The sequence below is a fragment of the Haliaeetus leucocephalus genome, unplaced genomic scaffold (assembly GCF_000737465.1).
Source record: "Haliaeetus leucocephalus isolate CR32 unplaced genomic scaffold, Haliaeetus_leucocephalus-4.0 Scaffold183, whole genome shotgun sequence".
Taxonomy (NCBI): domain Eukaryota; kingdom Metazoa; phylum Chordata; class Aves; order Accipitriformes; family Accipitridae; genus Haliaeetus; species Haliaeetus leucocephalus.
Window position 1 is genome coordinate 1,120,652 of NW_010972619.1, and position 24,034 is coordinate 1,144,685.

General features: G+C 46.6%; 1 protein-coding gene across 2 annotated transcripts in view; it reads right to left on the reverse strand.

The window, feature by feature from the left end:
- The window catches only part of ZNF618 (zinc finger protein 618), a 131,246-nt gene that overhangs the window by 80,132 nt on the left and 27,080 nt on the right, over positions 1–24,034 (reverse strand). For both annotated transcript variants that reach the window (XM_010564632.1, XM_010564633.1), the window contains exon 2: positions 12,557–12,600. The gene's annotated coding sequence lies outside the window, so the exon portion shown is untranslated. The remainder of the gene's footprint in view (positions 1–12,556; positions 12,601–24,034) is intronic.

Here is a 24,034-nt window from a genome sequence, read left to right on the forward strand (position 1 = left end):
AGCAGAGCTGTGTTCTCACATTGCTCTTATTATTTCCTATCTCACAGAGATTTTCTAGCCACTGGCTGATGTCAAGCTTTAGCCAAATTTAGCTGCAGACTCACTCCAGCTCAATGTCCAGAGGAACATTATGGCATTGCAGAATACCTTAAAATAAACGTAATCAAACAGCAACACAGTCCCAGCCCTCCTTCCTTCTCCTCTGGATATGCTACGCAGGCGACAGAGGAGCCAGAAGACTCTGACTGCTTCAGATGATGCATGAGAGGGGCATCACCCACTGCTGCTAACAGCAGGTGAAGGCAAGGGACCCCTCCTACCTTCCCTGTACGTGCATAACGTCTTCCTCACTTCCATCCTTACAGCCTTCAAAGGACTGATGGACAGACTACACAGGAGAACTCATCTGAAGACTGCAAAATGAAATCCTGACAGGCGATGGGATGGACTCTTACCGGCCTCTTGCTAGCAGTGACAGAGAGAGCGGTCCCCAACAGCACAGCATTGCAGTGATCATCACTCGCATGGCGACTGTCCAGTGACAGTTCATTCTCTCATTCTGCTTGGACACTGCAACCAAAAAGCTCCCCAGGTAGTAAGGTGGGTCCCTTTCCAGGGCAGGAGGTGCAGGGCTGACAGAGAGCTGCTGCTGCAGATGGCAGTACCCCCAACGGAGCAGCACTGAAACCTCTGGGAGCAGGTCTGAGCTCTCAGAAAGTTCACTCGATGTCTCTGCTGGGGGCTACACAGCTTTGGAGAGAAGGCAGTGGCAGCAATGGCAGAAGACGGTGCTCCTAACAAGAACTAGCATCACTTTCTTCTGGTCCCACATGAAATCCCATTAGTGCTCCTGTGGCTAGAGCAAAACTAGGATCAGTCCAGGCTTCTGGGGTCTGAAGCTCAGTTACCCAATTTGCTGAAGCGATGCTGCGCTAGCCTGGGTATAATTGTCCCTAGGGTGCAGGGGGGAGCTGGGCTGAAGGAATGACCTTCATGGGACATCGAAGTTTGAAGCCTCCTGGTTTGGCTGGGGAAACAGTACCAACATCATGGAGCAAAACGGGAAAGGAAAGGAAATTAATGACACTGGCAAAGATCAGATGGGATGGAGAGGGGTACGTGCACAGCCACAGCAGAACCAGGTTTCGTTTCACTTAGAAGACACCATTCACCAGAGTCTCCATCAAGCATGGCATCTAGCCGGGAGGGAACACATGCGCTGACCCAAGAGAGGTGACCCAGTAAAGAATTGTTGCTTTACCAGCCCTTTGGTGCTTGGATGTTGCATCCCTCGCAAGCCTGCGACACTGCACTTGGTCGGTGTTGTGCCAAATTTTGCCTCCCCTGCTTGCGAGCAGCACAGAGAGCCTCCAAGAGATGAGGATAAAGCAGCAGCAGATCCACAACACAATTCTTCTCCAGAAATTCTCTGAGAGCCGCGGTGACAGGGAACCTGCTGTCTGGTGGAGGGAAGAAATCAGGCCCCAGCACCACCTGTGTCCAGACCTGGTTCTGCCATTCCTCTCCCGCTTGCAGCACAGCCAGAGCTGACGCCCAACTGCTAGAAAGTTGTCAAAAAGCGGATGAGTAAGAACAGGAGTGAATTTTCAGTTCTGCAGATCCTAAGGCTGGAAGCAAGTCTTACTGGTTTTGGGTGGGGGCACACAGAGAGGACTACACAGCTTCTGGGACGTCAGCTAAGTCAAATAATGGTACTTGGTCCTTGGAAGCAGAAGTACTCCCCAACACAAACCACGAAGCAACCACGTCTCAGAGCGCTGTGATCATGAGTCACGAGACACAGAGCTCACACTGTGCTAATACAGAGATCAGCCCCATCCTCCGAATTCCTGTGGGGCACTGCTGGGTAACGCACTGGTAACAGTGATGTGGTCAGAGCCTCCACCTGGTGGAGACAGCAGCGCACATGAACCAAGGGAGAACCTACCATGAGTCAGATCCCACTCCTGGAGACCTGCAGCCATCCCTCTCATGGTGGCTCTGAGCGCAGTCCCCAGCCTCATGCCACCACTTTTCTGGGTGAAACAATGCAATTTTACAGTGTTCAAGTGTGGCCTTCCAGGGATCAGCTGCAGTTCCCTCTGCAGGTCCAACGTGCATGTAACATCCATGGAATGACGTTCCCTGGGAAGAGGACATTCTTCAAACAAAGCACTGTTTGCATAGGACAAAAACTTCTCAGAGAAATCAGACCAGATATTAGCAGAGTGCACAGGTACATCTGGCTTAAACCCTACCTCCTTCCACAGGGTGCATCTAACTTCTTCTTCATGTCTTTGAGCTTTCCTGAGGAATACCAACCTCCTTTACTGTCTAATGTCTTGTCTCTACTGAGCTGTGGAGCTTAGCAATCCAAGAGGCTCTTCCTTGCCGAGGATAGGAGGCAGAAGCCTTGGGATCACACACTGCTCACACCGTCACTCAATGGCATGCCTGGCTGCTCCTACAGGTGAGGTACTGTTTCACCTTCCAGAACAGACTCTATGGATTTTAAACATTAAAGAGGCAAACAAACATTGCACTTGCATGTATCACTCCTCTGACTAAGTAGGCCACATAGCCAATTACTGCATTACCAGCTCTGCCATCTCACAATGCTCATTTCAACATTGCTGCCTGCTTTGATCATCAGACTTTCATCTTGCGATGACGTTACGGCCACTTTCATGTCAAATACAAGCATGTGAAGGCAGAAGAGATTTAAGGAGGCCTTGATGAAGACTCATTGTGGGGAACGGGAAAGGTAGGGGTAAAAATGGGTTCTTGGACCCATTTAGGTACAGCTTCCCTTGGTCCTACACCCATGATAGTTCATGCGTTTCTTTAGCACAGACGGATGATGCAGCAAGACAACATGGACAAATGACTGTGCCAGAAGTCCAGCTTTGGCTATAAAGCTGAGTAGCCTGGATGATGCCTCACCAGCATCAATGCAAGGAGCAACACAAGGGCAATGCAAGGAGCTCTTCCAGATGGAAGGACAGAAAGGAAACAGCCGACTGTTCACATTGGTCTCCTCTGCACGGTAACACTGCCCATGAAGCTAGCGGCCCCCCTTCCAGTTGGTCTCCTGTGGAAGAAGGAAAGGAGGAAAAGGGGGTACAAACTGAAGAGCTGCGATATGGTGCTGTTTTCACCTTTGGAGAGTGTTTCTTTCTGGCTGTGATAAGCGGAACTGGCAATGACTGAAAGCAAATGGGGCCTGTCAGCTGCTGCAGCCAGAAGAAACTTGCATTTGCAGTTTGCTTTTTTCTGATGTGGAGTAGCATTCTCATAAATTATGAAAGTGACTAAAAGCTACTTAAAAAACACACACTCCTCCCTTATGAAAGAATGAGAAAAAACCCCAATTATAAAAGGACATTTCTTCCAGCTAGGAATAATTTGTCATGTAATTCTCTGAAGACAGCAACAGAAACATGCATGCTCTGTGCTCCCTTTTGAGTGATCTGCAATTGCATATGTACTCAGATGGCTTCTAATGAGGCTATTTTTATAGCACACATCCTGCTGAGCTTTTGGGGAGGGGCAAAGTGAGATCAGTAGAGAATCAGTCTTCAACAACAGCTCCTGTGTATTTTCTCCTCAAAAGGAGAGGAAAAGGAAACAAATGTGGAGGAGGACATACCACTCTGAATCAACACCTACAAAGCTCTTCCACCCCAGCAGCAAATGTGGAGCATCTTCAGTTTTTTCCTGGACACCACTCAAGCTGGAAGAACCAGAGACACATCACTAATGCCTTGGATGATATCAAGGATGTTGATATCCAGCTCCCCCTTGGTGGAGCATGCTGTGTGCCCATTTACACTACTGAAACACACTCCTGTACAGTCCTTGGTACACTCTTCTGGTCTGCAGGACCCAAGAGGTTTGTAAGAGCACAGTAATGAGGACGGTGCAGTGGGCACCTGAGGGAACATGCTTTGGAGAGCCCACCAGGACAGTATCATCAGTACGATGTTACAACTTCTTGAAACCGATGTGCCATTGGCTCCTCCCATGCCAAATCAAAAGGCCTCAGCTGTCAGAAAGAAAAGGAAGCAAATAATGGACGAGGCTGAAACTGGACTCAATTTACACATCTGCCATGGTTTTAAAAGAACCAGAAGGTTCCTGCCATGACAGGAGCTAAGGGAAGTGGAATGGGCAAACAGATGTAAATGAACTCTCATTTTACATGGAGATGATGCAGAGACAGAAAAAGAAAGATGTAAATTTAAAATCTGCTTGTCTGATAAATTATTTCTGGTGGCCTTCCTACCCCTTTCCATAGCTCTCATTTGCTCCCTGGGGCAGCCCAGCTGCGTGGGCACTGTGCCTTACACCAGGAGGAGGAAGGTGGAGATGGTCAGGAAGCAGAGGAACCCACTGGTGTCCTTCATCAGGGACACCTCTTTCGCAGATATTACTCGGCAAAAGATTTTCAAGTTCAGGGTTCAAAGAGGGAAAAGATGGGAGCTATTTTTTCCAGTGTTACAGCTGAGCGCTTTTCTTCTAGTCTCCATGCCTCCTGCTTCAGCTTTCAGATGTTTCCTTGCAGACTTGAAAGCCACAGAGACTAAGTGACACATCCAACCCAAGCTCCTGTGTCACAGCTCACAGAGCTGCTCCTCTCTCCAAACTAAATTACGTCTGCAGCTTGAGCCAGTGCCTCTTTTATAAAGACTGTCTTGATTTTGATGCATAAAGTGCTGGAGTAACCACCACGTTTCTGAGTCTCTCCTCCAAGTAGTTATTTTCCAAAACAGGCACCATACTTCCAGCGTGGATTGCTGCCTCCAGCCATTGAGCCAGAATCCACTTGGCTGGCTGGAAAAGAAATTCTGTTACTAGGAATCACGCAACCATAGGAGGGAACAACCTCTTCTGCTGTCTCTTGAATGAAGCAAAGCAAACACACTTCCTTAATGTATACTGTATACGTGCTAAAATACGCCTTCTAATTCTTGACTCTTTCCATGAGCATTTGGGAACCTGTCCACATTTCGAAGCACGGACACCGGAGCAGGACAAAGTATGCCAGCACCCTTAATAACACACACGGTGGCTGCACATGCTGGTGCATGTGTCTGCTGAAACCCAAATCTTCTCTTGGTCACAGAGTTGTACAAGGAGTTCATGGTCACTCATGTTCCATCAGGAGATTTCAGTTCTCTTCACAATTACCATTTTCCAAGATGCCATGGCACATTCTCAAAGTGTGGGTTTAACCTCTGAAAGCAAACATTACGGGAAAAACCTCTTCTCTCATTCTCTGAAGTTATTTTAAGTAATGGGTACTCCTTCCTCCACCAGCAGTAGAGGAGCGAAGACTTGCTTGAACAGAAAAAAAGAAAAAGCTGGTCAGAGCTTCAGGGCATCTTCCACATGCAATGTGCTCATATGAACCTCACGCTTCAAGTACTTCAAGGTCACTGCTACGTTGCAAGCGTTACTTCAAATCTCTGTACTTGTTTTGTCCATGGTTCTATAGGCTGTATCCTTGGCTGACTGGTTGCTTTTTTTCAGAAGGCTGGTGGATCCACCCTTTGCCATACATGACTTTCTTGAATGTACTGATCACTTATAAACTGACCAAAATAAGCTGAAGCTAACCAGAATGCATGTGCAACTCTCAAAGGCTGGGAGGCCTGTGCTCCAAATCAAGCAATTAGATTTTGGGACATGACACTAACCGGGCATGCAAAGAAAATTTCTGAGGCAAGAGAAGCAGCCCAAAACCCTGTCCTTATCTGGGACTCATTTAAGTTTTCTGCTTTCTCCCCCCAAAATAAACTGAAATCAGAAGATGAGGCCACATCCTTCTGCAGGCATTAGTATAACAGTAACTGCCATTTAGGTCTTCCTGGAAGAAATTTGCTCAATAAATACCAATATTGTTATGGACTTCATAAATTTAGAAAGACATAAAGGCTTTTTAGAAGAGAGATGCCTCAAGTAGGATCACTACCTGCCTCTAAGGGCTGCCAGCTCTTATAAACAGAGGCAACAGCTTTCAAAAACCCCAAAATAACTAATGCAACACTTGGTGGTATGGTGTGGTGTGGTGTCAGTGCTCAAATCCACGGAAAACAAACAAAAAAAGGAGCATAATTTTTGCAATTATCTTGGTCTACTAAAACACACCACCTTTCCTGACAACAAGCACTCCTTCAGTAAGTGTAAGAGGAATTTAATCATGCGTGCATTCCTCAAGGGATGCTTGGCAGCTCCAAATCCTTCAAAAAAGGTAAACTACAGGACCAAATCAGCCTGCCTCTCCTCTAGAAATTAAACATTAAAATACAAACCAGAACAATAGTCAAGAGCCACAAAGAATTCCTAAGGTATTAGCAAAACAAATTCCCTTCAGCCCTTATTAGGAATATCTTGAGGATGGTTTGAAGAGGAAAGTCTAACCAAATATAAAAAAAATTTGGCTTATCCAACAAAAAACAAAAGCGCACTGTTTGCCAAAAGCAAAAGAATTCAGTCAGATAAAAAATGCGACATACAAATGATGCAGGTTAAAACTAAATTTAAGATGATAATAGAATAGCTGCCAGCGTCTTTAAATTTTCAAGCGTGGAAATGTCAACAAAGAAATTCTGGGAAAAACAAAGAGAATAGATTAAGGGTTTATTTATATCAGTGAAAGAGCTCGATGTTGCTTGACTAAGAAATGACTGAGGGGGTGACAACTGTCTACAGATGTCCATAGGTCCCCCAACATGGCCACAAGGAGCCTATGCCGGACCATGCCACTGACCCACTGGCGGCAGCACGGCACGGCACGGCCACAAGATGAATGGGATAAAGTGAGCAATGGGAAAAGACAGACAGAAAAGGAGACAGGACCTTGAGATTGGGAAAACTCTCCAGCTGGGGAGTGATACAAATGAGGTGGCAGATGTCCTGCTGCTGGAGATACACATACATTTAACGTAAACAAGCTATGAGGCTCTATGCCATTATCAGAACAACCCCAAGCTGGCCAGGAGAGGGGGTGACCCAAGGAAAACAATTTCCTGGTAACTCAGCTTTGCTGAAGGCATTATAGCTACCGCAACTCAGTACTTTACAGCTCCAGAAAGGGACGTTTCCCCACCTCATGCCATCCAAAGCCCTCCGAGGTCTGGTGTTTGGCAAATCAGTGTGAATTACACAGAAAATATGCCAGTCCCATGGGAGCCGGGATGTGTCTGAGCACTGTTGTCTCTTTGTATGTATACATTTGACCTTCTTTTGGGTTTCAAGGAAACCCGCCTGGGTTTCCCACAGCTTCTGTGCTGGTTGCAGTACAGAACTCAGCTATCCACTTCCCTTAACTTGGCTAGAGGGGACTTTTGGGGGGGGTTTGTCCTGGTTGGTTTGTTTGTTTCTTTTTGAAGATGGCTGGTGAGAACTCTTCAGAGAGCACCACAGCTTATTAAATACCTTGTCTAATTATTAATAGTTTTCTCTCTTTCTGACGCAGGATGAGTCTGAAGCTCTATGAAGAGCTCTGGGACTGAAAATCCCAAAGGTGGCCTTTTAAAGAAAGGGGAAACAATTTAAATAATTTTGCTTCTTGGAAACACTCAGCCCTTGCCCTGTCCCTCCACAGGGTGTGGAGCCCTCTCCCAAGGTTCGGAAGACCACAGCTTCCAGCTTGGGCACGCATGGAGGTTGTCCTCCCCAAATGCTGGGAACCTGGTGAGGACTGGTCAGCTGGGAGAGGAGCCTGCAGAAGAGCTGGTACCATCCCAGGGCAGAGCCTCCCTTGGGTTACAGGAGCTGCTAGGGAGGACATGTCTGCAAACGTGGGGAGGAGAGGGAAAAGTGCCACCAGCGAGGCTGGAGAAGGGTGAACTGAGAAGGAGGAAAGCAGGTGCGACCACTCCTCGGTACCTTCTCCTCCAGCTGGAAAGTCACATCTTCTAAAGTAGAGAGTGAAACAACCAGACTACCCAGGCACCACAGCTTGGTCTGGTGTATCAGGGAAAACTGCACCACGTCAGAGGTAGGAGACATCCATGCCCCAGCCTAAAGGACCCACTGGAAACAATCCTGCCTGCACAGCACTCTGCCTCCCTCCAGGCCAGCACCGCAGAGCCCTTCTGCTGGACCTCCACTTCCAAGAGACCTTCCACCCTTTTCAGGACCTCTATCACAGGGCTGTTAACACTGCAATAAAGACGAGACCCGTCCGTGCCCTCACAGCCAGCTCATAACCCTAGAAGGTCTGGGATTTTACCTCCGTTCTGGGAGCGGAGCATGCTTTTCTGCACAGCTACATCTGTGCTGCGAGCGGGTTCCCCGGCTGGTGACAGCCCTGGTGCAGACGGGGGCTGAGCTTCCAGCTGGCTCCGTTCCCTCCACAAACAGATGCAGTTCCTATATCAGGGTCTGATTTATTCAGCAGGAGTCTCGCACATTAAGTGTAGTTAAGTCTGAAAACAAATCTAATGACTTTAAAATAAATAGCCAACAGAGGACTTGAAACTAAAATTCTTCCTTCCTCTGACACCCACCATATAAACAATAATAATTATATAAAACCGTGTCTAACACATGACTACACAAGGCTCTGGTGACCAAGAAAAGCACACGCTGCTTGTCAGACATAATTGCACATTTGGTTTTTCAATTATTTCTTGTCAAGATCCAGAGCCCACCATCTGAATGCTGACATTAATTATTGTAAGTATTTAGTTTTACAATAGCGTTATGGAGGCTCCCAACGATTACTCCGAGGTCTGCAGCTCCCAACACTGTTCCCACACTGCCCTCCAGTCCCTCCAAGCCCTCCAGGACTGTCACACAGACTCACACCAGCGCGTGATACTGAATCTGGTCCATCATGTGCAGAAGGGGCTTCAGAAGAAGCTTCAAGAAACTTTCCAGTAGACAGCAGCAGGGTAACTGATCCCCAGGCAACATGCCTCATCCACAAGAGCCCACGTCCCTTACTGATGCCATCTACCAGTAGAGTCCCTTCTGAGCCCCCCTTGAGCACCCAATGCGCTCCAGCAGCTAACTGCCCATCATGCAAGAAAACATCCCGCCTTTTATTGGCTTTTAATTTGCTGCCTTTTAATTTTGTTGACTGTCTCTTTTTTTCTTGCAAAAGGAAGAAAGAAGTCTCTGATCTACCTTTTCTGGTGTGTTCAAAAACATGCACAGCTTTGTCATGTTGTCTCTTAGTTGTCATCTTCTCCAAGGCAAACAGCCATCTCTCTTCTAGCTCCCTTAAAGGAAGGGGGTTTTATGCTACTAATAATTCTCTTCACTTTTTAAAAATTTCCCATTAATAAGCATTCAGTGAGGTACAGGAACCACACACAAGTTAATAAGGTAGGAGAACAGTGAGTGCTTTCTGCCACCACTAATTCTTAGCTGCAAACAGCTGCATGCGCTGAACCGTGTTATTTCAAAGGCAGCAGACAGGCCCGATCAGAGCTGTGGGGGTGATAAGATCATAAAAATCCTGTGCCTTCAGAGCTTTAAACATTTACTTGAAACAGAATAAAATCAATTCAATACAATAAATAAATAAAAATAGGATCGACCCAATACTACAGTCACCACATTAAGATCAAGCATACTATAGTAAAAAAAAAAAATAAATTGCAGAAAGATAAAGTTGTCCTGGCAACCTTATTTTGCTTATATTTTTTACTGATATAAATTAATCGTTAAAAGCTTCCTCAATAGTTTCCAATTAGCGAGAGTTTCAAGCAGCAACAACTTTGAAAAACATCTACCTTGTATCTCCAGCCACTAATGACCACACAGATTTCATCAAAGCCACATTTCAACCTTCAGTCACTGATAGAGCTTTCTTGAAATATTAAATTTTTATTCCATTTTATTTTTTTAAAACAGACTTAGTAATCTTCCTTTTTTTGACCATCTTTTGTTCAGTCAGGTAGATGCTGAAGTGGATTTTCTTTCCACTTTTCTAAAAGAAAAAAATGATGGCCAGCCTCACACTTCTTCTCTATGTATGTACAAAATAACAGTGATAATGGAAGGAAGTTCTGCCACCCCGATGGGTGCTTGGGTACCTGCCTTTGGGAAGGCCATCGCTCACGTCCAGGAGGATGCTTAGGCGCTCGGCCCCAAGGGCACCTCCTGCACGCCCAGGAAGGGAGGACACCCACAGGGGACACCCCAAGGGGTCAGCTCCCACAGGGAGAATGCACTCACCCACCTGCTCTGCAAAACCCTCTGGTGAGAGCTAGAAAATTGAGTTACAAGCCAGAATAAAGAATTTAGGGGAAGAAAGCAATGCTAGGCTCCTTTCCCCTTGCTCCTCAGCCTATGCCCAGTTTTCCCTCCAGCACTTTGTTCAGATTAATTCCCAGCATCCCGAGAGCAAGCATCACTGGACCACACTGATGAGCCACCCCAAAACTGGGAAAAGAGTTTTCCTCCACGTAAGACACCTGATGCTGGCACTGCTCCCCACTGCCAAGCCCAACCCAGCAGGTGCCCCAGAGGTGTTCAATGCCCGGCAGCGCTGCCGAACCAAAAAGCCGCCAGAAAGGAGGGTATTTCATTCTGAAACACTAAGCAGCAGAGATGGGGCGCCGGGCAGGGACCGTGGCTGTCGTGGCGGGGAGCACTCGGTACACGTTCAGCAACAGGAGGTGGGGGGAGGACCCACACCGCAGCATTTCGGAGATCAGAAGAACAAAGCAGGCTTTTAACATGGAAGGATGTGTTTCACCTGAGGGATAAAACTTCAGCAGCGCTTTCAAGTCTCCGGAGGGAGCAAGAGGGTGCTCTGGCATACAGTTAGCAGAGAAACGGTATCGCCGGCAGTGCAAAGGGGAGAACATGAAACGCAGCTCAAGAAGGGGACAGGCAGTGCTGGAGGGGAGCACTGGTGCTTGCTGCTTCACTGCCGAGGGCTGTGGGTGCCCGGAGAAAAGCTTCGTGTCTCACCAGGGTCTGCTCCACACAGCACCGGTGGCCTGCCCTGGGCAGGGGAGCAGTGCCGAGCCCTGTAGCGGTGACCGGTAAAACTTGTCTGGGCGCACTGGCGGTGGACTCGCTCCGAGCAGACCACGCTGATGCGGAGAGAGCGGTGGCTTCTGCCACACCATCACAGCTTCGCTGCTTGTGTCACTGCAGCGTTCGGGGGCTGCCTGCACTGCTGTGCCCCCTCACTGAGGAAGGAACAGGTGACACTGATAGAGATGATGCTAGGACAGGGTGCAGGCCCCCATACCGTGCTGGTTTTTTTCCACAGCAGGCAAACTGCCTCTGGTTTTCTGTTGTCCGTCATCCCCCATCCATGCTGATGTAACCCACAAATGTGCCTCAGGTGCTCGGCAGTCCCCACAACAAGCTGTGCATCATCCCACCATGCGATGGCACCTCCCTGACTTTCCTACCATCTTCTCCAACTCTCATGGATGTTTCCATGCTCTGCTGCAGCCCGCTCCCCTTCCCAGGCCACACGCTCCCCTCGCTGGTGCATCTTCAGCGTTGCTCCTGTTTCCAGCCTGGCATCTCATCCTCTACATCTCCACCTGTTTTTACCACAAAATCTTTTAAACCTGGGAGGTGAGTTTGCCACTTTGCTTGTGGATGGCAGACAACCAGCAATTGGCTTCGAGCACGCACGGGACCAGGTAAATCTTACCGTCACCAAAGCCATGCTTTGCTCCCGGCTCCCACCACTTTCCCAGCGCTGCCTGGCACATCAGTGCTGCTCTGCAGAGGAAAGCCAGCTAAAAGGAATTTGTGCCTGGTCAAGGAAGGAAAGCTGCCCCTTCATCCATGCTTTCACAGCTCTGGACTGACTTCACCAGACAGAGATGGAGAGGGACTGAGAAGCACCATCTTTACCGCATCCCAGCAAGGCAAGATGCCCTACAGCATCAGCAGGAGATGGAGAGGCCACAGCACAGGGCAAACCCAACCTCAGCACATCCCTCTCCTTTGTGCCAGGCTTTCCTCCTGCTGCCCGTGCCGGGGCTGCGCGCCTCCTTTCCGCAGTACGCAGGGCTGCCGGGACACGCCAGCCGGGGAGCTGCTGCATGCCCCAGGCACCCTGCCCAGCACCACGCACACTGGGGGTGGCAGCAAACGGGACACCTGGAGCAGAGTCCCCCACGTGGGACCAGCAAAGACATCCCTTAGCAGGATCGGAGGGGGCTGGGGTGGTGGGGCACCCCTCTCCTCTTGTCCTGCGCAGGAACAGGGGGGTCCACTCCCGACTGTCGCAGCATGGCCCAAGGTCTCCATCCAAGAATCTCATCCTGCAATGGTCTTTACACCACGGCGTGGGCGCAGGGCTGGGCAGACTCAGCTGTACCACCCCGCACTGCACGCAAACCACGTCTCCTTGCAGTCCCCGAGGCCAGAATGATCCTCCTTGCATCTATCTTTTTAGCAAAATCCAAAAATGGGTGTATGGACACAGTGCTCTAACAGCTCCCAGCCCATCGCTCTTGTGTGGTCACCTTTCACCACCCGTCTCCGAGATGGAGAGCTGCAACCAAGCAGAGCCATGTCTGCTCACCACATCCCACCCCAGCAGAGAAAATCATCCACCTACCTGCTGGAAGAGCTCCTCCGCCCACTGCTGTTGCTCTCGTCGGCCTAAGGGGGCAAAAGACATAAAAATAAAAAGCTGTTTAGGTTAAGAAAGGTAAGACTGGCCTCCAAACTCTTCCTGCTAGAACACTGCACCCAAAATACCTGGGGATTTTCCATTCTAAGTTCCACACATGCCCTGTGCTCAGTGTTGGTGGGACATGTGCACCAAAATCCAGGTTTGCAGGAGGCCGAGGCAGGATTTCGGACACAGCCCCACCATGGAGGAGACTTTCTGAGTCGATTCCCTCCAGTTGCTCTTGTGCAATTATTTTATTGTGCTTTACCAAAGTCTAAAGTAACTATGCCTCCTATGCAAAAATATGCAATTTGCAGGAGGGAAATAAGGCAGAAATAGCCAAATTCAATGGTATGTCCAAGCTGAGATGGCCTGGCTCCTGGATTAGAGGGGCAGGTCCAGCGCGCCTCCCTTCGTTAGTGATGAATTGTCTAATTGAGCCCCTCCGGGCCGTTAGAAGGGGCTGAGCAGGGAGTAACCAGGGTCTCCTCCTTTTTGCCTCCTTCCCCCAGCTCTCTGATGAGAAGCTTCCTTGGAAAGACAATATTATTCCAAACACAGAAATTTTATTTCTGAATTTGTGCAAACACAAGTTAAAAGATATTAGCTGCATTTCACATTTTGTGCAAATGGCAGAAACAGGCAATTCATGTGCAGCAGGATGGGGGCTAGCCAACGATTTCGATAAAATAAACCCTTTTTTAATTTAAATGCTAATGCACTGAATTAAAATTTAATAACTGAGGAAATTGAAAAGCCGAGCAGGAATATTGGAAATAAATCCAAGCAGAAACAGCTGAAATTAAAAATTCTAGAGAGTGGGAGGATAGCAGCTAAGCTGTCTTATATGATTACTTTTTTTTTTTCCCTTTTTTTTTTTTTTTTTTTTTTCAGAAGGAGGGGGGGAGGGAAAAAAAAAATCCTATCTTTGGCTGGCTGTAGGGCAGTAAATCGAGAGTGCTGTGATTTATTGCTCAATTTTCCTGAGGGGAAAAAGGCTTTCTTTCATGCTGAAATATTTCATAAATTTCAAGCCAGCATAAATTCTTAATTTAAAAGTTATGGAGGTCACATTTAGTGCACTGGTGCAATTCTGAAATCTTAAAGGAATAGCAACCAAAAATTGCAATTTGATTTTATTTTTTTAATTCTTCGTGTAAAATTTTGTTCAAAGGGTTTCTCCAAGTTACACAAAGCAGAAACACATCCTGGCTTCTCAAGGTTTAAGAAATCCACTGGAAATGAAGAGATAAAAATCTAATTCAATTAGAGAAAGGTATTTTATTATTATTATTATTATTGTTAGACACTTGAGGAATTTCTGTTAAAAAATTTCCTCCCTCCATTGCCTGGGAAAAGCCAGAAGGGAGGAGCTGACAATGTAATTGCTTCTGTTAGATCTCCAATCTTTTGTGAGCACTGATATGTTCATTTGTTATACAGCTGTTCAGCTACAGAAAGGATGTCAGAGCACCCATAATTCAAAGCAATCAATCAAAAATTAATGATTTGTCATGCTTACACAATGGAAAAAAAAAAAAAAAAGGCTTTATGGGTTCCTGCAACTGGTAGATTGCTCAAACCTTCGGGGCATTTTCTAGAAGATTAGATCTGTGCATAAAAAAAAAAAAAAAAAAAAAAAAAGAAAAAAAGAGTAATTAATATCCAGCCAGGGCAGAAACCTTGTGGGGTTGCTGGGGCACCGGTGTTATCCAAAATCCCCTAGTGATGGGGTAGGCTACAATTCCCGTCCATTTAGAGAGCTTTCTGCACAACGCAACCCCGCAAGTCACCCTGCGAGCCAACATTCCCCAATCACAGAGCAATCGCCCAGGCTCCTGCAACTATAATTCCACGTGAAAAACACCCGCTGAACATAAAGGTTGCCTGGACAAGTGCTCATGAAAGCCGCAAAATAGAGAAGCCAAAGCTAAAAGCACAGCCTTGACTCTGCCTTCACGTCATCTGCCAGACGACTCCAGCTGCAACACCAACTGTTACCCAAATATTACCAAAAATTAAATATTTCAGTTTGGGAAGCACATAGCCAACCTAAACTTTGGAAAACTGTCTGAGACAGAAAAGTTATTCATCCTCCACATAAACAAGAATTTCTTTACATATAAATTCATTCTGAGAACACGTCGTGCAGGGATCGTTCTCCCAATATGAAGCGTATTGATGTCGCGATGCCGTATTTTATTCCTGGTTATACACACGTTAGCTGGTGCCTCTGGTGTGATTTACCACCCAACCTAATGCAAGTATTACTCTGAAGGATCAGGCATGTAATTCATTTTATGTTCCTTTTCATATTTGTATTTGGAGCTGAGCGAACAAATTGTTGGAAATAAATGACGTGCTGACTGCAGCCTCTGCGATTCCCAACCATCACCAACCAACTGCACAGCATGTTCTGGGGCCAATACACAGTTTTAATATTTACTTCTTTTTTTGCTTACCTTCCCTATTCTGTGTGTGTCTGCCCTGTCTGATTTCCCCTTTCTGTCTTTTTTTTTTTATTTCTTTTTTATAATGCCATTTTTTTGCTTTTTGACCTCTTTTCATGAGCAATTCATGGACTCTCCTCTCTCAGAACATAGCACATACCAGTGCAAAGGACAAGAGGTGCATGAAGAGCACAGAAAGGGAGGTGCAACAGTGTGACCCCACCAGTGTTACGGAGTTTCCTTATTTTAAAAGAGAAAAAAAAGGAAAAAAAGAAAAAAAGGGAACCACAAGAGGTAAGAGCTCTCAATCTAGATGGTTTCACACCAGCCAAGATGCTCTTGGAGAGGAGGCATCTCCTAGGCATCTCCCATGGAGGCAACGCTAAAAACCCACCAATGGACATGGGCAGAGCTGGCGCAGTTGTTTTTGGGCTGCTGCAAGCCCACAGCTGACTTCTTGGTTTGGATCTGTTAGACCAAAACAGCAAGGAAAGTCTGAACAAAATCAGACCTAGCTGTCTTAAACATTTCTGGATGCTTAAGTAAGCCCATCCTCACCAAAAGTGCCAGCCAGAGACACCTTCACACACTGTTCCAGTTTCCAAACATGCAACTAACTAGCAAATTTCCTGTGCCAGCAATTTGTCTTGGTTAGAAACTCTTCAGGAACAGCTCTGTTTAGCTCAGCACTTGTGCAGCGCCAAGCACAGCGAAACCCAGCCCATCCTAAGGCCGCAAGATGATTTAATCATAAATCACCGGCACGGGCACTACCCAAGACCACAGCGTGTCCAGCCAAAGCACAGGAAGGTAATCTCCAATCGTACAGGGTATGCAAAGGTGAAAAAGCATAATAAAGAAGCACTGTGGTGTTCTCCTCAAACGTTGCAAAATAAACACAATTACAAGCTTAATAAAAAAGGAAATATTTCAGCAAAGTGCACAGAAGTTGACCTACGTGAGCCATTTGATGTCCCTCAGCTCTCCACGGAAACAGGCAGAGCCACGGTGGTACGATGCCCAGGACCCTCTTAGGTGGCTCAGACCCTCAGCAGTCACAAAGCAAATCTCAAAAACAACCCTGACGCCAAAGACCTGAGGACTCGAATCAGTGGACGTGTCTTTGGCGCAGGGCTGGGTGGCAGCACCCCTTGTGCTGCCCGAAGAACCAGCCATTGCAGCCGGCTGGACCCCCCCGGGGCAGCCTGGGTAACTGCCACCTCAATGCTCAGCAGAACATCTGCACCCCGTGCAGATGTGCAACCCCTGGCCTCCAGCCCACCACCCCACCCGAAAGACAACCGACCTCCTCCTCTCCTGCTCTGCTTGGGGCTCACCTTCAGGATGGGAAAAAACTGGGAGATCCACACACATATTTTTAAAAATCTGGCTGAAATAAGCTTTTTTCCTTTTATTTTTTACAGTAAACCCATTCGGAATCCAATGTGAAGGGATGATGCCTTTTGCAGGCCATGCTATTAATCCATTTAAAAGAAAATGTTGCATTTAGAGTCTAAAAAGCAGTATTTAAGGACTACAAATATAGTAAGCAAGTCGAAGTGGTGAATTGCTGGAAATCACCATTTTACCGCCAGCAACCAGAATGTGCCGAAATGGGTCAGAGCAGCTTTCGACAAAGTAGCGTCTTTGGGAAGGGCAAAGAGAAATCTCCTGCGCACCAGTTTACCCAGGTAATTTAATTCGGTGACTTCTTCATTTATAATAGAAAAAGCAGAGGAGCAGAGTTTGCATCTGCCTGCCAGTCAGTGAGCAAGGGAGGACGGGCACAGGGCTCTGAAACACTGGATAATTAGTCATACAATCTCTCACATAAAATAATTTACAATTCAAAATATGATTCCCTAAAGCTGCTTTTGTACATATCGGGTATGTTTAAGGTAGTTTTGTTTAACTAACGCTAATAAATATCTTTTAAATTAAAATGCATGAAAGCAGAATGTGGTTTCTGGCCATATGCTCCTCGACTCAAGTCGTAAGCGAAAAGTAAATCATGTGATAAATGAGAAATGTATCAGTCAACATCTCCTAACAGGATAAAGTGTCAAAAATTAGGAGTCCAAGCAGATGTATAACTGACCTGAGAAATCCATGTTTATAGAAAGGGCTGCACTATATTAGGAAAAAAACCCCACATTTTAACAGTTACTGCAAAACAAAAAAATAACTAGAAACCATAAAAATGTTAAATGAGATTTCAGTAGATTTAAGCATGGGCTTTCTGCCTGATCACTTAAATTATGATTAAAAACAATTATTCAAATCACTTGGATTTGCATCCACGTACGCCACGCTCAGATCTGCTCCCACGGGCATGACACCCAGCGCAGGACAGGGGTGCCAGGACCCCCCCATCCGCCACTGCCAAAGCCCTCCCCACGGGGGGAAAGGTTTTAAATCCATTTATTTATTTGCACACAGCTACTCCCCGCCCCATGATTTGCCTCTGAATTTCATCCTGGCTCTGTCAAGGGGAGAGGCCCCCAGTTCTGCCTGGGGTTTGCAGGAGGAACAGAAGCCGCTCGCCCCAGCTCCTCTCCCAGAGCAGGGAAAGTCAGCTTTACTCTCCAGATGCTTTGTAAGAGGGCCGAGTTGTTTGTTTTACCTGAGGAAAAAATAGAAAAAAAAAAAACCCAAACCCACAACCTACTTTCCCTGAACGCCTTCCCAAAGACAGCTGAATAATTTCTGGTGAAACGCAAAACACACGTACAGTTTAGAAATGAGCCAGCAGCACCCAGCGTGGAAAATTTCACTCCAAATAATTAAAATTTGGCAATGGGAGAAGCAACTGAAAACACGTCTCACAAAGGAATGCGCCATAAAAATAACTGCAGGCCTGCCTACCTGCGCTGTCTGTTATTATTAACTTCAGAGCAACAGAAAATGCAGGAAGTGCCTTTTTTTTTGCCTTTTTTTTAAACAAAGGGCAAGACATTGGCAGTTTCCTATTTAATTTTCATTAAATAGAAAAAAAAAAAAGAAGCTCCACATCACACCGAAACATCTGCAGCGCACAAGGACCCATAAATATACCCGTGCCCCTTTTTTTTTGGATCTTTGCTTCCTCCTGCCAATACAGCTGATGCTAAGGAAACCCAAACCCCCAGCTTTTGCACGGCACCACAGTCCCCTACATCACCCCCACGTTGTCTTTCTCACACACCCCCAAGCTCAGCAATGTCCCTCAGTATTTATAAAGAGGAGGGAGCAACGCTGAGCGGAGCAGGACCCATGCCCAGGCTCCCCCTGCACACAGGAAAATGATCTCCGACGCTTTAGGCTGCTGTGCTTTGTCCCATCCTCATCCTTTGCCTTTGCAGATCCGTAAGGGCAGCCTCCAAAAGGGATGAATTTTCCACCAGGGAACAAGTAAGTTCCCTGGGCAGGAGGAATGCGCTGCCTATTTCCTCAGCTGCACCTTCCCCTCAAGAAACAACCAAAATAATAATAACAAAAAAAATATCTGCAAGGAGGAAATCTGAGCTCTACCCAGGGCATCTTCTCCAGTCCCGCGGCAGAGCTGAGCCCCAGGAGCCAGGCTCCCCTGTCCCCCCATGCCCACTGTGGGGTCTGCAAACAACCCCCGTCCTGACTGCGGGGCAAAATCACTGAGACGCAGGTCAGGGATGCTGGCGGCAGCTTGAAAAAATAGTAGCGTCAAAATTTTTCGTGAGCATTCGGAGGAATTTCACCCTTTTACTCAGCCGCAGCCTTGCCACGGGAACAAACAGTGCGCGGATGGGCTGAGGTCAGTGCTTCTTCCTGCGGCAAGGGGGAAAACCCAACAGTAAAAAAAAGAATCTGAGATTTTTGAACCCTCTAGATGAGAATAGCGGGAGTGTTTTCTACTTGAGGTCATCAGAAGAAAAAGGCAACGACTCCCATCCCAGCCGCAGAAGCGTGTGCGGCTCCTGCCAAGCCAGGGATGAGCTTTCCAGCAGGCAAGAAGGATGACAGAGGCGCTGACGATGGGTATAAACCAAACCTGCCAGGGACGCACGCAGGTGATGCTCAACACCTCCACTGCTGGAGCACGGGGACATCTGAGACGTGGTGGTACCAGAAGTCCATGGACCACCCATTGGTGTGAAGACCAGTGATCTCATCTGGGCTCTAACACAGCCTACAGGAAAGTCTCCAGCGTGAGAAGAGGGTGCTTGTTACTCCCAGCCATACGCATTATGTAAACCAAGCTTTAGAAAGACTTAATTTAACATTGAGATTTCCCAGGTTCACTCATGGGAAGGTGCCAAGGTGACTGTGACCTACAGGGACAAGACCTGTCCCCAGCACCCCTGTACTGGACAGACAGAGCATCCTGACACTTGGCACTTGGAGACACAGGGACCCCGTCATTCCCCACATGGTTGCTCCAAAGCCCCGTGTCCAGAGCGTGTTTGAGCAGACTGAAGTTCACGAGGTTTATTGAGCAGCCAACTCACCCACACGAGCATCTCCACCGCATTTACATGTGGAAAAAAATGCCTGCTGAAGACGGCTGCTCAGCCTAAAAAGAAATCAGAGTGGTTTCTAGATAGGAAAACAGTATCACCCAAGCTTGGCCAGGGCCCTGGCCACGTCCCCTTCTTGCTGACGGCCAACCTCCCAAAGAGGACGCGTGTCAAGAAGACCTTAAGCCAGCGAACACCATCACCGAGGGCAACAGTACCGCAGGATCACAGTGCTCAGGCAAGGACACCCAGGACCTTCCACCGCCAGACAGCATTACCACTGTGGAGGAGACACTCTTGCCCCCCGTCCAGCCACCCCCAGTGAAGCCGGGGGTCTCCTCCAGTCCCACCCATGGAGGTGTGGAGTGACCCCCCCTCTCCCGCTGCCCATCCCTGCAGTATCAGGGATAATTAACAGCTGATGATATTTCTCACCGCTCGCCTTCCCACAGGTTCCCAGTCGCCATGAAACCGCTAGGTGCCTCCCAAATACTAATTAGTAACAAACACTAATGACAAAACCAGCTAGGAGGTTGATCAGCCCAATGCAAAGGTCAGGCACGAGCACGGGATTTCACTGGAAAAGCTGAGACGGGAACGATCCCCTCTGCTCTTGTAGTTTCACTTCTGACTTCACCCGGGGGCCCTCTCTACACTGATTTCAATTCTCTTTGTATTGGCAAGAGAATTATTTTTCTTTTAACTTCTTTTTTTTTAGGTTTTTTTTTTTTTTGCTTAGTCTTGCAAATGGTGGGACTGGGTTTGCTCAAACTTCTCCCCAAACTCTTACCTGGGGCAGAGAAAGTTGCTGCGTAGAGGTAAAAATTTTAAGTAGGCTAATAATAATAATAACAATAATAATAATAATAATAATAACAATTCACTATTAAAGTCTAGAAATTATTCTCATTCAGTTTCATTGTATTTACTTCTTGCCTACTGTTTATTTTCTTCCCATTTTATAATCTTAATTTAATAACTTGGGTGTGTTGCCTGCATCTGCCCAATTTCCGACCTGTCTCAGTAACTTGTAATTACAAGTTCTTCTAAGAAGTTTCAAACTGAAAACATCGAATTCCTGCTGGAAAAGGCACACATGGGGTTTTGCTAACCAGAAGAGCTGTGCAAACACCAAAATCAGCGAGGCAATGAAAAATCCCATCACAAAATCAGCACCAGCCTGGCCAGGCGCTGAACCACGCCAGCGCTTTTCCCTCTTGAAATGGAAAAAAAATTGCCTTTGAAGGACCCCAGGTTTTCGTGTCACCTACCGTTCGCTTTGGCTCCCGATACTTCAGATAGTCGCAGACATGTTTAAGGGCTGTAAGCAGTTGCCTTTGAGTCAGGGGAATATTTGTATGAGTAATTTTATGAACTTGCTGAAAGTACTGGCAGAATCTGTGCTTTGAATTTCAATTTTTCTCCCGTGGCAGCCCAGGGAAATTCAACTAGCACATGCTAGCAGAAGTAGAGCAAAGAAAGGGAACATCAAATAAATTTTAAGCTAAAACTACAAATGTTCAAGCAAATATTAAAAAGCTTCAACCTGATGTACCTTTTTTTTTTCCCAAAACATTCATGAAATTAAAATTATGAATTAAATCAATGCAGCAAATTGGTCTGGATTTAAAGAGTTACTCCTTGATTATAAGCAACTGAAAAGTAATCAAAATATTTTTTCCATCTCCTGTTGCTCAGTGCTCTCCTTACTCTGTTCTTTATGAGAAAAATAATCAAATTGAGGGTGAAGAGGAGAAAAGGCATTACTGATTACTTCTGAACTCTCATATTATAAAAGCTGGAAAATAAAGAGTGACCAGGCAAAACAACAGAATTATCTGCATCAAGCAGTTGTTTACAGATGGTATGAGTTTCCCAGCAAAAGAAACAGCTGGAAATATTTTTAAAGAATAAATGTATATGGAATGAAACCTTGGAGGGGAGGAGAGGATTATTGTTTTTAACGTGGGGGAAAAAAAAGGGGAGAAGGAGCCATGCGATAGCATTTCAGAAATCCACCCATTTTTCCAGGTTTCCAATTTCACAGGAAACTCTCAGGAAATCAATTTAAAAAAAATCCTGTTACAGGCACTTTTCCAAGTTGATAAAACAAACGTATCTAACAAGCTACGAGTGCACACGGAAGAAAAAAAAAAAAATTAAAATAGGACTTATTTATACACGGCTTCCCACACGTTTTACTACAGAAGTGCCGTTAAACACGTTTCGTTCAGGCATTTGTGAGCAGGCACATCTCCTGGCTGCGCGTAGGCAGGCTTTGCTTTGAAACGTTGCGTCTGATGGGGCTGCGATAGCTTCCCACCGCAGGAGTTACCCCATGGCAGGAACCACCAGGAACCATCCACCTGTGGAGGTCTGGCCGTGCCCTGTCGGACGACGACACAATGCAGTGGGAAAGACCTGAAAGTTGAGTTTAACCTCGCAAGCAGAGCAGGCTGGGAACACGTGCATGGGCTCTCACCACAGCTAAGCTGATGGGAAGCAACCTGAGAAACGATTGTATCTCCAGTGCATGTGGAAGAGCTCAGCGCAAGTTGAACGGGAACGGTTTCATCTACCCTAAAATAAGTCTCTGTGCAATCACGGCAAGAGCAGGGGTTCGCAGTGGATGGAGACGAGTGGCAGGGAGCACAGCCTCCCGGGCAGTCCTGGTGTGGAGGTGGTGGTCACAGAGCTCGGCATGGTTTGGCCAAAGCTAAGACCAGCCAGGAGACCCCTCAAGCTCTCAGACAGCAGGATGTCCAAATCCAGACACTCCTGCAGGCGCAACGCTGCAACACGGATCCTATGCAGGAGCATTTTCTGCCATTGCTAGCCTGCACTCCTGATGCACGTTGAAGCAGGACAAGTACCTGACAGCAAGATGGCCCACCAGATACAGGCCCACCTGTATCATGAGCTCTTGTAGATGCTCAAATCCTGCCCTCTGCGCATTAAAAAGGATGCTGGGGAAGAGTTAGCCAAGCCTGTATCTAGAGGAAAAACCATGTCTGAACTGGGTACCTCCCATCTGTCCATGAAACACGCTTTCCAGCATGAGAAGGACAGACTCATACTGACCATCCTGCTGGTCTCTTGGAAGAGTCTGTGACCTGCAAGAAGCCCCAACCCAATATGCAAGGAAAAATTAAAACAAAAACCAAAACCAACTCATCTCAAGAACATCCTCAGAGGATGGCTCACACCGGTGGGCCAGCCACAGCGTTGTGGACCTCAGAGCCTGCGATGAAGCACTTCTTGGAAGAAGCTTTCGTAAGACTAAAACTTTGCCCTTTAAATCTGCAGAGGCTGTGAAGCATATCCCAGAGGAGCTGCTCCAGCTCATGGTTAAGTCATCTGTGTTTCAGTGGGAGCAATGTGATCCCTGGGCAGAATTGTACATTTTGGAGTTGTTTTTACCTCTTTTTTTTGTAAATTTTGGAGAATGCTTTGGGTCCCTCCATGATTAACAGCACTGCATAGATGCCAGGTACTGACAATGTTCAGCTTAATTCTGAGGTACATAATGAAGAATTAAACATTTGTCAAATACATGACAATCCAAGGCAGAAATTAGTATCTAGAATTAAGAAATGTGTAATTTGATAAATATCACAGTGAGATGGTGTTAGGAACAGGACCATAAGGAGGTCCAGCACTGGCCAAGGGTCCCCTGCAAGGCTGGCACCCAAGACCCCTTCCCGACGCTAGTGGGGAAGGCTGTCGATTTGCAAAATATAAATTTTATCCTAATAAACAAAATCCCTTGTAGGATTTAGAGATAGGCTATGAGGTTGAAACTAAAACATTTATTGTTGGCAGGTTAACTACGGGACACCACCTTCTCTCCCAGTTTCGTGTGATTGGCTTTTTTTTAATAGCATGAAATGGTGGTAATTTTACTTTGGAAAGGGCAAAAAAAAAAGTCAAACCACATCGACCTAAAAGTAAGAAGGGGGGAAGGCACACAAAGCTGGATAACTTTTTCAAACTTAAAAAAGAGCAGTAATTACAGGGGGGAAATTCAGAAAGAGTTTAGTCTGCCTGGCTCCCTCAAAAATGAAAAAAAAATAGAAAAAAGCAAGGAAAAAACCAGTAAAAAAAGAGAAAAAAGAGAAAAGAGAAGAAAGGGGGGGGAAATGAAGGAAGTTGGAGAAAAAGCAGGCTTAAAGTAGAAATCTTAGAAATTCTGCTTGCAAAATAACTCCCATCAGCCAACCACAAATCCTATAAATATCACCAGATCGACTCCCCAAGCAGATATAAATCAATAAATAAACAAACCAGCCTCCAAGATTAAAAAAAAAGAAACCAAAATAAAAAAAGACCAAAAAACACAGAAAAGCCTAGCTGCTCTCAGCAAGGGCGGTAGGTTTGCCAGCTTCCCAAGAATGACGGCAATTTGGAAAATAAGGGAAGAGGAAAAACAACTTTTCCTGGGTACATCCCGTGAAGGCTGCAGCAGCGATCCTGCTGAGACACCGCTTCTCTTCTTGAGA